This window comes from Symphalangus syndactylus, chromosome 23 (assembly GCF_028878055.3).
Source record: "Symphalangus syndactylus isolate Jambi chromosome 23, NHGRI_mSymSyn1-v2.1_pri, whole genome shotgun sequence".
Taxonomy (NCBI): Eukaryota; Metazoa; Chordata; class Mammalia; order Primates; family Hylobatidae; genus Symphalangus; species Symphalangus syndactylus.
In genome coordinates, this window is record NC_072445.2 from 43879905 (window position 1) to 43892915 (window position 13011).

Below are 13011 nucleotides of genomic sequence, written 5' to 3' on the forward strand. Positions count from 1 at the left end.
AGAAAGTATTTTATCTTCAAATACAATGTCTGTAGTTTTTTCAGTGGAGTGGGATGGGGTCCCAATGTGCTTATCATATCAAAGGTCAAAGGCTTCTTTTTCTTAGTGTAATATTTTCAATGTTCATTCATGTCGTAGCTTGTATTAGAATTTCATTTCTTTTTATAGACGAATAATACTTTTTTTTTTTTTTTTTGAGATGGAGTTTCGCTCTTATCGCCCAGGCTGGAATGCAATGGGGCGATCTCGGCTCACTGCAACCTCCGCCTCCCAGGTTCAAGTGATTCTCCTGCCTCAGCCTCCCAAGTAGCTGGGATTACAGGTGGCCACCACTACACAAGGCTAATTATTGTATTGTTAGTAGAGACGGGGGTTTCACCACTTTGGCCAGGCTGGTCTCGGACTCCTGACCTCAGGTGATCCACCTGCCTCAGCCTCCCAAAGTGCCTGGCATTACAGGCGTGAGCCATCGCACCCGGCCGAACAATACTCTTTATTTGATTTTTTTGAGTTGTCTTTCCAGAGATCTCTTTCAGCCAACCCCTTTCTCAATATTAGTAAAAGAAAGGAGATTAAGAGAATGCAATTTCAGAAGAGAACATTTTGTTTAAGGGGGAGATGTTGTCTTTTTCAAAAAAATTATTTATTTTATTAGAGACGAGGGTCTCATTCTGTTGTCCAAGTTGGCCTTCAGTTGCAGGCCTTAAGTGATTCTCCCGCCTCAGCCTTCTGAGTAGCTGGGTATAGTTACAGGGTCCCGACACCATGCCCAGGTTGGTGTTGTCTTTCTATGATAAAGCCGCCACAGAACAGAACAAAACAACGCGACGAAATCTACACGTTTATAAAAAACCAAAACAAAAATAAAAATCTTGAAAGTAGAAGGGAATTACCTCGGTTCGTTAAAGCCCAGTAACATAAGATTGTGAGTCTCACTCCCGGTAGACGCTCAATTTTTCGCCTTCTACCGTGGAAGTTCTCTCTTGGTGTTAGTTGCAAAAAGTGGGCGGTAAAAGAAAATGCACGAATACAGTGCTACTTACAGTCTGGTCGGCATCACCCAGCTAAAAATTAAGGGGCCTCATCAAAGAATCGACGTAGAATCACTGGAGGTAAGTCCCGGAAAACTGGGTATAATACTCCTTCTCAGGGATTCTCCAGCGCGCTAAAGTTTGAATAGCATTTTACGGAGCTCCGAATCCTTTAGACCGTTCTCCACACCCACCCCTTTTTTTTTACCGGCTCACAGCCCAAAAGAAAGTGGATCCAATGAGGTCTCGGCGCATGGAGAGTTCGTTAAGTTCCCAGCAACCATCACATCGCACATTGTCTATTATCGATACACTTCTGTAAGATAAATATTGAGTATACCACCAATTAAGGTATCTTTTGCCTGTGCGTGTTCTCTTTCCTGCGACACCTTGATTTCCTGTGCAAGTTCCTCCACGATGCCCCAGGCGTCGGGGATCAAATTCAGAAACACCTGGAAAGGAGAGCCATCTGTTTTATCAGACACCTCCCCAAGGATGTCTCTTCCTTACACCCTCTCCCTCTTGTTGCATGTTTAATGTTTGTCTGGGATCCCTTTCAAGTCTGGTTTCTTAGTGTCAGTATGTAGCAGGGAGGCTCGCACGCTCTTCTTGGTGCGATCGTGGGACGGGACGGGGATATCGAGGCTGAATCGCGTTCGCAGGCATGGGACAGGGCATTACCAAGATCGCCGAACTGAGAGCCTAAGGGAGACACTGATTTCTATTCTTCACAGCCGCGCCTTTCTTGATCCAATATTTCTCCAGACAATGACCCTTCTTTTACGTCCAGGACTTATGCTCAGGGACAAAGTTGTGCGGGAAAGGGTCTGAAGAGTGGAAGCCTGCCCAAGGCAGGGGAAAATAAATGAAGAAACTGTCTGGGTAAGCATAGGCACAGAAGAAACAAACAAACAAACAAACAAAATGATACTTGATTTAAAATACTAAAAAAGTGGTCGGGCGGCGGCTCACGCCTGTAATCCCAGCACTTTGGGAGGCCGAGGCGGACGGATCACCTGAGGTCAGGAGTTCGAGACCAGCGTGGCCAAAATGACGAAACCCCATCTCTACCAAATATACCAAAAAAAAAAAAAAGAAAAAAGAAAAAAAAGAAATTAGCCTGGCGCGGTGGCATGCTGCTGTAATCCCAGCTACCCGGGAGGCTGAGGCAGGAGAATCGCTGGAACTCGGGAGACAGAGGCTGCAGTGAGCTGACATCTTGCTACTGCACTCCAGTCCAGCCTGGGCAACAGGGCAACACTCCGTCTCACAAAAACAAAAAAACAAAGAAACAAAAACAAAAAAAAAGTAAAAACAGAAAAAAGAAAAATGTCGGTCACTCGCGGTAGCACAGGCCTGTAATCCCTGCACTTTGGGAGGCTGAGGCGGGCGGATCATTTCAGTTCAGGAGTTCGAGACTAACCTGGCCAATATGGAGAAACCCCGTCTCTACTAAAAATTTCCTTCCTTCCTTCCTTCCTTCCTTCCTTCCTTCCTTCCTTCCTTCCATCCTTCCTTCTTTCCTACTTTTTTGTTTTGTTTTGTTTTGTTTTGTTTTGGCGGGTTTCGCTCTTGTGGGCCGAGCTGGAGTGCAAGGCGGATCACTTGATGTCAGGAATTTGAGACCAGCCTGACCAACGTGGTGAAACCCCGTCTCTGTTAAAAATACAAAAATTAGCCAAGCGTGGTTTGGGGCGCCAGTAATCCCAGCTACCCGGGAGGCTGAGGCACGAGATTGGCTTACACCTGGAGGCGGACGTTGCAGTGAGCCGAGATGGCGCCACTGCACTCCAGCCTGGGCGACAAAGGGAGATCCAGACTAAAAAGAAAAGAAAAAAAAGTCGGTCGGTCAATATTTTTTTTTAATTTGGATTTAAAAAATGAAGATATAATTAACATAACATAAAATCCAACTTTTGAAGGTGTACAATTCACTGCTTTTTAGTATATTCACAGACTTGTGCAACTATCACCATTATCTAATTTCAAACCATTCTCATCACCCCAAACAAACTCTGTACTCATTCCCCTCTTTCTCCAGTCCCTGGCAAATATTAACACTTTCTACCTTTACAGATTTGTCTGTTCTGGACATTTTCTATAAATTGAATCATACAATATGTAGCTTTTCGTGTTTGGCTTCTTTCCCTTAGCATAGTATTTTCAAGGTTCATTCACTTTGTAGCACGTATTGTAACTTTATTTTATTTATTTATTTTGAGACGGTGCCTCGCTCTACAGCCCAGGCTGGAGTGCAGTGGCGCCATCTCGGCTAACTACAACCTCCACCTCCCGGGTTCAAGCGATTCTCCTGCCTCAACTTTCCGAGTAGCTGGGGTTACAGGCGCGTATTACCATGTCTTGCTAATTTTTGTATTTTTAGTAGAGCCACGTTTAGTAGAGCCGTGTTGGCCAGGCTGGTCTCGAACTCCTGACCTCAGGTGATCCGCCCGCCTCGGCCTCTCAAAATGCTGGGATTACAGACGTGAGCCACCATGCCCGGCCTAGAACTTTACTTCTTTTTGTTGTCGAATGTTTGAATTTTTTGAGTTGTCTATCCAGAGATCTCTTTGAACCAACCCATTTCTCAGTATCAGTTGGGGAAAAAAAAAGCGGGGGGGTAGATTTAAAAAATGCAATTTCCAGGCCGGGCGCGGTGGCTCACCCCTGTAATCCCAGCACTTTGGGGAGGCCAAGGAGGGCGAATTGCCTGAGCTCAGGAGTTTGCGACCAGCCTGGGCAACACGGTGAAACCCCTGTCTCTACTAAAATACAAAAAATTAGCCGGGCCTGGCGGCGTCCGCCTGTAGTACCAGCTATTTGGGAGGCTGAGGCAGGAGAATTGCTTGAACCCGGAAGGCAGAGGTTGCAGTGTGCCGAGATGCAGCCACTGCGCTCCAGGCTGGGCGACAGAGCGAGACTCCGTCTCAAGAGAAAAAAAAAGAAAAAAAGAAAAAAAGCAATTTCCGGAGATTTAAGGTCTCAAATTTCAGTTTGATACTTAACTTTAAACCAGACTTAAAGGTCAAGATTGTGATGTGCAGCAGTACGGTGCAAGGTGAAGTGCCAGATCAGATGAATTTTCTTTCAAAGGACTTTAAGAACAGGTTTCTGTCATCAGTTTGAAAACACACAGGATATTTTTCTTAAAAAAAAAAAAAAAAAAAAAAGCCAAAATTAGCCCCCGAGCCAGCCAGGAGTCGAACCTAGAATCTTCTGATCCGTAGTCAGACGCGTTATCCATTGCGCCACTGGCCCACGGTTGCACCGCTAACTACTGGCCGGTCTGTGTCTGTCGATTATCTGTTATTGATGTACCCGCTTTTTTTTTTTTTTTTTTTTTTTTTTTTGAGACGGAGTCTCGCTCTGTCGCCCAGGCTAGAGTGCAGTGGCGCGATCTCGGCTCACTGCAACCTCCGCCTCTCGCGTTCAAGCGATTCTCCTGCCCCAGCCTCTTGAGTAGCTGGGATTACAGGCGCGCGCCACCACTCCCGGCTAATTTTTGTATTTTTAGTAGAGACGGGGTTTCACCTTGTCGGCCAGGCTGGTCTCCAGCTCCTGACCTCAGGTGATCCGACCGCCTCGGCCTCCCAAAGTGCTGGGATTACAAGCGTGAGCCACCGCCCCCTTGTGTCTATTGCACTTGTGAAAGCTTCATTAATTTATTCAGTCGGTTATTCATCTGCTCATTCATTAAATAATTTCATTTTTTAAACTTACTTGTGTTGGATACTAATGCTTCGTGTGGAACAGTGGTCAGAGATCCAAATACTTAAAAAATTTTGAGATAATGAAAAAGAAAATGGAATAAAATACTTTCTTGAGATATACATCATATGTTTTCCATTTCATTCTCCAAAGAACCATAACAAAAGAAACATGACCAAAGAATCCTTACAGAGAAAATAATTTCATACTTTATGCAACAGAAAAGACATTAAGAAACCTCTCCCAGGCCTGGCGCCGTGGCTTACGCCTGTAATCCCAGCACTTTGGGAGGCAGAGGCAGGTTGATAACTTGAGATCAGGAGTTCGACACCAGCCTGGCCAACGTGGTCAAACCCTGTGTCTATTAAAAACACAAAAAACTAGCCTGGCGTGGTGGCGCGCGCCTGTAATCCCAGCTCCTCGAGAGGCTGAGGCAAGAGAATCGCTTGAACCGGGGAGGCGGAGGTTGCAGTGAGCCGAGATCGCGCCACTGCACTCCAGCCTTGGTGAGAGAAGGAGACTCCGTCTCATAAAGAAAAAAAAACGAAAAGAAAAGAAAAAAAAGAAAGAAGCGGGCACATCAAGGAAAAAAATGTGAACGACAGTAACTCTATTACGTACATGACGTTCCAAAGCAGAAAATTTCTTTAGAAATATAAATATCTGAAGGGAGTGAAAGTTATTTAAATTGACCGCAAAGAAAATCGCGCTTTGCCAGAATCCACAGTCTTGTTCAATGTATGCCCGGTTGCATTGCAAATCAGCTATTTTCTTAGTGATCCTAATGAAGAAAACATAATCGACAACAACAAGACGACGGGTCAGTGGCGCAATGGATAACGCGTCCGACTACGGATCAGGATGATTCTAGGTTCGACTCCTGGCTGGTTCGCAGGCATGTTTTTTTTCCCCTCTCAGACGAATTATCGCTCTTGACCCCAGGCTGGAGTGCAATGGCGCGATTTCGGCTCACTGCAACCTCCGCTTCCCGGGTTCAAGCAATTCTCTTGCCTCAGCCTCCTGAGTAGCTGGGATTACAGGCGTCTGCCACCCCGCTCGGATAATTTTTGTATTTTAAGTAGAGACGGGGTTTCACCATGTCGGCCAGGCTGGTCTCGAACTCCTGACCTAAGGTGATCCGAGAGCCTCGGCCCCCCAAAGTGCTTGGATTACAGGCGTCAGCCAGCACGCCTGGCCTTTTTTTATTTTTTATTTATTTTTTTTTATTTTTCAAGAAAAATATCCTGTGTGTTTTCCTTTTTTTCTTTTTTTTTGAAATGGAGTTTTGCTCTTGATGACCAGGCTGGAGTTCAATGGGGCAATCATTGTCTCCTCGGTTCAAGCGATTGTCCTGTCTCAGCCTCTCGAGGAGCTGAGATTTGTCTCCTGGGGTCAAGCGATTCTCTTGACTCAGCCTCCCGAGTAGCTAGGATTACAGGCATGCGCCACCCACGCCCGTCTAATTTTGTATATTAGTAGAGACAGGGTTTCTCCATGTTGGTCAGGCTGGACTCGAACTGCCGATCTCAGGTGATCCGCCCACATCAGCCTCTCAAAGCGCTGGGATTACAGGCGTGAGCCACCACGCCCGGCTAATTTTTGTATTTTTAGTAGAAACGGGGTTTCACCATGTGGGCCAGGCTGGTTTCGAACTTCTGGCCTCAGACGATCTGCCCGCCTTGGCCTCCCAAAGTGCTGGGATAACAAGCGTGAGCCACCTCCCCATTGTGTCTATTGCACTTGTGAAAGCTTCATTAATTTATGCAGTCGGTTCATCCTTTCATTCATTGAATAATTTCATTTTTTAATATACTTACGTTGGATACTGATGCTTTGTGTCGAAGAGTAGAGATCCAAATACTTTTAAATTTTGAGATAATGAAAAAGAAAATGGAATAAAATACATTCTTGGGGTATACATCATATGTTTTCCATCTCATTCTCCAAAGAATCATAACAAAAGAACCATAACCACAAAACCATTACAGAGGAAATTATTTCAGACTCTATGCAACAGAAAAGATTTTAAGAAACATCTCTCAGGCTGGGCTCGATGGCTAACGCCTGTAATCCCAGCACTCTGGGAGGCCGAGGCGGGTGGATCGCCTGAGGTCAGGAGTTCGACACCAGCCTGGCCAACATGGTGAAGCCCTGTCTCTACTAAAAAGACACAAAAAAATTAGCCGGGCGTGGTGGCACATGCCTGTAATCCAGCTCGGGAGGCTGACGCAGGAGAATCGCTTGAACTCGGGAGGCAGAGGTTGCAGTGAGCCTAGATCGCGCCAGTGCACTCCAGCCTGGGCAACAAGAATGATACTCCGTCTCAAAAAAAAAAAAGAAAGAAAAAAGAAAAAAAGAAACATCTCCCTTCCCCAAATTACGTAAAATTGATGTAATAATTCAATAAAGGTAAACATTTTGGCTGGGCACAGTGGCTCACACCTGTAATCCCAGCACTTTGGGAGGCCTAGGCGGGAGGATCGCTTAAGCCCAAGATTTAGAGAACAGCCTGGGCAACATAGCGAGACACGGCGCTGCTCCCCACCCCGCCCCCCCGCCCTGCCCATCTCAAAAGAAAAAAAAAATGGTAAACATTTTAACAACAAAATTCATTTAGCAACCTAGAAACTTGGAGTTAATATAATTATAAAGTTAAATTATAACAGTCATCATTAGATAAATTGGCTAAATATTATTTAAGGACTCAATGTAGGCGAAATAGGCACGTGAAAATGCAAAAGTATTTATAAACGGGGGTGGGTGGTCCTCTCCTCTGAAAGTGAGAAGCTCAGTAGTTTTGGGCCCCATTGCAGCCACAGTGCACAGCGCCTTTATCCCGACTCCTTCCTTGTAGCCTTGGCTCAGTTGTGTATCCTCCTTTTGTCTCAATTTCCTCATTTCTATTCACTGCTTTTTTTGTTGTTGTTGTTGTTGTTTTTGGACAGGAAGTAGGATTTACGGCGAGTATTAAGAGGAGGCAGCACAGTGGAAGCCCTCATGAGTGCAAAGCCCGCCCTTGTCCAGAGGGCCACGATCGGGGATGTACTTGACCCCACAGCCATCTGGGATGAGCCGCTTCTCAGACACCATATCTTCAAATTCATCTGCATTGAACTTGGTGAAGCCCCCCTTCTTTGAAATGTGGATCTTCTGACGGCCAGGGAACTTGAACTTGGCCCTGCGAAGGGCTTCAATCACATGCTCCTTGTTCTGCAGCTTGGTGCGGATGGACATGATAACTTGGCCAATGCGAATCCTGGCCACGGTGCCCTGCGGGCTTTCCAAAGGCACCTACCATACCTGTTTGGAGCCTGTCAGTCCCAGCACAGGACAACATCCTGTTGATGCAGATGACGTGCAAGGGGTGCAAGCCGCACTCGGATATGAAAGCCATTTTTGCCACAACTTTTTACTATGTACTTATTGGCACAAATTTGGGCAGCCACCAGGGCTTCAGAGGAGAGCTGCTCGTATTCATCCGACGCCATGCGACCACAGAGCGGAAACTCATCCACTTTTGCTTGCTTCCCAGGTCTAAGATGCGAATCTTGGCATCAGGGACACCTCAGCAGAAGCAAGACTTTGGATACGGCTTGTTTTTACAATACCGGTAACAACGGGCGGGGCGGCGGCCCATGGCGACACCAGGATCTTCAGTGGCTCGCCGAAGGGAAAGAGCTCTATTCACTTTTTTTTTTTTTTTGGAGACAGAGTCTCGATCTGTCACCCAGGCTGGAGTGCAGTGGCGCGATCTCCGCTCACTGCAAACTCCTCCTCCCGGGCTCACGCCATTCTCCTGCTTCAGCCTCCTGAACAGCTGGGACTACAGGCGCCCGCCACCACGCCCAGCTATTTTTTTTTTTTTTTTTTTTTTTTTTTGTATTTTTAGTAGAGACGGGGCTTCACCATGGTAGCCAGGATGGTCTCGATCTCCTGACCTCTTGATCCTCCCGCCTCGGCCTCCCAAAGTGCTGGGATTACAGGCGTGAGCCACCGCGCCCGGCCTGTTCACTCCTTTTAAGAGTGCCAGGCACACACATACTAATGGATATTTATGATCTTAGATCTTTTAAATTATCATCAGCCTGGTTTGTTTTTAATACCAGAGAACTACTTAAGGATGCTTACCTACATTTCTGTTATCAGTACAGGGAGTTTTTGTTGTTGTTGTTTGTTTGGTGTTTTTTAAATTATTATTTTATTTTTATTTATTTTTATTATTTTTTTCTCGCTATGTCACCCAGCCCCAGGCTGGAGTGCAGTGGCGCGATCTCGGCTCACTGCAACCTCCGCCCCCTGGGTTCAAGCAATTCTCTACCTCAGCCTCCCACGTAGCTGGGACTACAGGCGCCCGCCACCACGCCTGGCCTCCCAAAGCGCTGAGATTACAGGCGTGAGCCACTGCGCCCGGCCTGGGGAGTTGTATTTTTATTTTTATTTTTTATTTATTTTTTTGAGACGGAGTCTCGCTCTGTTGCCCAGGCTGGACTGCAGTGGCCTGATCTCGGCTCACCGCAACCTTCACCTCCCGGGTTCAAGCAATTCTTCTGCCTCAGCCTCCCAAAGTGCTGGGATTACAGGCGCGAGCCACCGCGCCCGACTGAGGGGAGTTGTATTTTTAAAGCAAAATTTCCTCTTTGCCATTGGGATCTGTCGCTGCTTCCCCATTTAGCAATCTCAAAACAAAGCAAGCAACTATTGTGAAAGCCCAAGAAGCCCCAGGCTTCCTGTGGACCCTGAGGAGTAGGTAGATCTTTGATGGAAGCATCGCCCGGGGCTCAGGGGTTCACTGAGGCTCAGCTGGGAAGAGCAGGTCGGAGTGCTTAGGGTAAAAGTGGGCGGTCCAACACAGAGCTCGAGATAGGACGCGGCCCTCTTCTCAGTTTGTATGTGAAATAAGATGAAAGGCTGAGAGTCACAGCGATTTGTGATTCAGAAAAAAAAAAAAAAGACATCCTGAGAAGCGCTGTGAGCAGGATTTGAACCTGCGCGGGGAGACCCCATTGGATTTCGAGTCCAACACCTTAACCACTCGGCCATCACAGCCCACTAAACAGCTACTATTTATGCATCAAAAACACATACGCACGGGGCCCTGCATGCTGTAATTCTCACTGCTAGCCTCTCTTGTTTATTTGTATGTGGGGCTGTGGGGCTGCAGCTGTTTACTTTAAAGTGGTGCCTGCATATTGTACAGAACATCTATAAACCATTCTTGAGTTTTTTCTTCTTCAGTCAACTGGTCATTTAGAACTCTTATGAGGCCATAGACGTAGATGTACACACACACACACACACACACACACACAAATAAAGAGAAGGCAATGTAGCAAGAGTAGATGCCATGAACATCTGTGCCACTTCTTCATGCAACCTATTTGTGCCTTTAGGACCTGCTCAAGCTTTATCTAATACATCCCATTTCCATTTGATAATGGAACGCTGCTGTGCATGTCTAAATTTATGGCTTGGTAACACACACTATCCAGTTCAAGATCTGCATCTGAGGCCATATGGTAATGTGGTGGTATGTGGTCAAGCATTCAGACTGTACTAAGAACCTGGTTAAAAAAAAAAAAAAAAAGCTGGTAAAAGCTATTTGTCTAAAGAAGAGTAGTTACCCACAGAGGATGGCGTAACTTTGCTCTGAAATTCTAAAGTTCTGTGCTGTGATTCACCTGTAGAAATTGGCCAAAGCCTCCAGATAACATCTCTCTTCTCTGACACTTGAAGCAAGATCAACTCTTCTGGTTCTTATGGTCCCAGTGGCAGAGTCGCTTGAGCTGCAACGTGGTCCTGTTGCAGAACCATTTCCTGTTCTAAGTCCCCACTCAAAACTGGGATATTTTCAGGTTACTTGATAAATGGTTTGGTGTAGCGTGCCCAAATGTTGCCTCCCAAATCCAAAGAGTTCTACTCAGTATTGTACCACTTTCTTTCTTTCTTTTTTTTGAGATGGAGTCTCGCTTTGTCGCCCAGGCTGGAGTGCAGTGGCAAGATCTCGGCTCAGTGCAAGCTCCGCCTCCCGAGTTCACGCCATTCTCCTGTCTCAGCCTCCCGAGTAGCTGGGACTACAGGTGCCCGCCACTATGCCTGGCGAATTTTTTGTATTTTTTTTTTTTATTATTAGAGACAGGGTTTCACTGTGTTAGCCAGGATGGTCTCGATCTCCTGACCTCGTGATCCGCCCGCCTCGGCCTCCCAAAGTGCTGGAATTACAGGCGTGAGCTACCGCGCCCGGCCACCACTTTCTTAATAAGAAAAGGTATCAGATGCAGCAACTCATAATGCTTCAGACAATTGGGCCCCTAGAAATTTCACTGAGGTAGTAAGGCTCTGATTCTTTGTGAGGTTTATTTCACGCCGTCTGGCATACAAATGTCTTACCAATGTTATAGAGTATTTGCTATCTTCTTGTCACTAAAAATATAATTAATGTAAGAGACCAGTATGATGTTCTATGGAATGGTAAGGTGATAAAGGTCCCTGTGGACTAGTTGGTGACATGAGGTTAGAGACTCAATATATCCCCGAGGTAGTGAGACAGCCAGGTGGGAGGGGGTCCCTGGATTCCAACCAGCCTGCCCACTGAGGTGGAGCCTCAGGAAATTCATGATGTTTGCAGCTGGGAGGATCCTGGCCCTTCCTCTTCCTATGTGGAACCTGGGATTCCAACTGCTGGGCAGGAAGTAGAAGCGCTCTAGTGGAGGAACTCTGGCCTTGCAAGAGTCTCTGTTTCCCCCTTTTTCGCTTTTCACCCAATAAAACCCTGTCTTACTCACCAAATTGTCTGCAAGCCTGAATTTTCATGGCCGTGGGACAAAGAACCCCATCTCTTTTTTTTTGTTTTTGAGACGGAGTCTCGCTCTGTTGCCCAGGCTGGAGTGCAGTGGCACCATCTCAGCTCACTGCAAGCTCCACCTCCCGGGCTCACGCCATTCTCCTGCCTCAGCCTCCCCGAGCAGCTGGGACTACAGGCGCCCGCCACCACGGCAGGCTAATTTTTTGTATTTTTAGTAGAGACGGGGTTTCACTGTGGTCTCGATCCCCTGACCTCGTGATCAGCCCGCCTCGGCCTCCCAAAGTGCTGGGATTACAAGCGTGAGCCACCACGACCGGCCAAGAACCCCATCTTTAGCTGAACTAAGGAAAAGTCCTGCAACATTAGGGCAGATAAGGTGTACTGCTGGCCTTGCCAGCTAAAAGACCACTGCTTCTGATGGTCTTAATGATTAAGTATAGAGAAAAAAGAACTAACCATATCAATAACAGCATAGCAGTTACCAGGAGATGTGTTAATATTTCCATTAATGAAACCACGTCTGGAATAGCAGATGCAATTGGAATATTTACCTGACCAAATTTTCAATAATTCACCATCATTCTCCATAATCCATTTGTCTTCTGCAGTTGAATAATAAGTTGAATAGAGATATGGTAAGAATCACCACCCCTGCATCTTTCAAGTCCTTGATGGTGCCATCCCTTCTGCAATCCCTCTAGGAGTATAATATTGCTTTTGGTTTATAATTTTCATAGGTAGAGGAATTTCCAGTGGCTTCCACTTGGCCTTTTATACCATAATAGCCTGCACTCTATCACTGATAGAAACAATATAAATATTCTGTTTGGAATTGGGAAAATAACTACAGAGTAGGTTCAGGGATCTGCTGTGCCTACAGTGAAATGCACCAGAGGCAAAATTTCATTGATTGTCTGACTTCTCTGAGTTCCTAATTTGCCAGGTGGACAACAGCGATGCTTAGTATCTCTAGGAATTAATGTCAGTTCAGGATCTTTGTTTAGTAATTCCTGAAAAGTCTGCCTATTTCCCCTTTCCCAAAGCACAGTCACTCTGGTAAATGGACACAGGCCCCTTTAGAGAAGGGAGGAAGAATAACAGTATAAATTTGTACTAAGCTATGAGTATTCTTTCTCAAGGGAAGCTGGCCTCCTCAGTCAAAGCTGGCTCATATCTGGGAATTGGTTGGGAGGCCATGATTCTCTGTTTTGCTGATTCAGGTCAGACTTCTATCTACTAGACTTTTCTGCTTATATAGATCAAGTAAGATATTAATAAGTTGCACATTTATTTTAATTCTAGGGATATTATATAGTATACTCATCAATGTCAAAGATCTCTGAGTCGGACTATTCTGATTACTGCTTATACTCATTATAGTAAACACACCTGTATTAGTAAACTTGAGCTGCCATAAGATACCACAGACTGGGTGGATTGAACAAGAATTATTTTTCTCACAGTTCTAGA

The 13011-nt window shown here is 45.9% G+C and overlaps 2 non-coding genes and 2 pseudogenes across 2 annotated transcripts; all 4 read right to left on the reverse strand.

Annotated features, from left to right (window-relative positions):
• The window catches only part of LOC129473563 (uncharacterized), a 687223-nt pseudogene that overhangs the window by 605961 nt on the left and 68251 nt on the right, over positions 1-13011 (reverse strand).
• On the reverse strand, positions 4217-4289 carry TRNAR-ACG (transfer RNA arginine (anticodon ACG)). Its single transcript has one exon. It is a non-coding gene; the product is annotated as a tRNA-Arg (tRNA).
• Positions 7623-8498, reverse strand: LOC129473567 (large ribosomal subunit protein uL16-like; annotated as a pseudogene).
• On the reverse strand, positions 9704-9785 carry TRNAS-CGA (transfer RNA serine (anticodon CGA)). The gene has a single exon. It is a non-coding gene; the product is annotated as a tRNA-Ser (tRNA).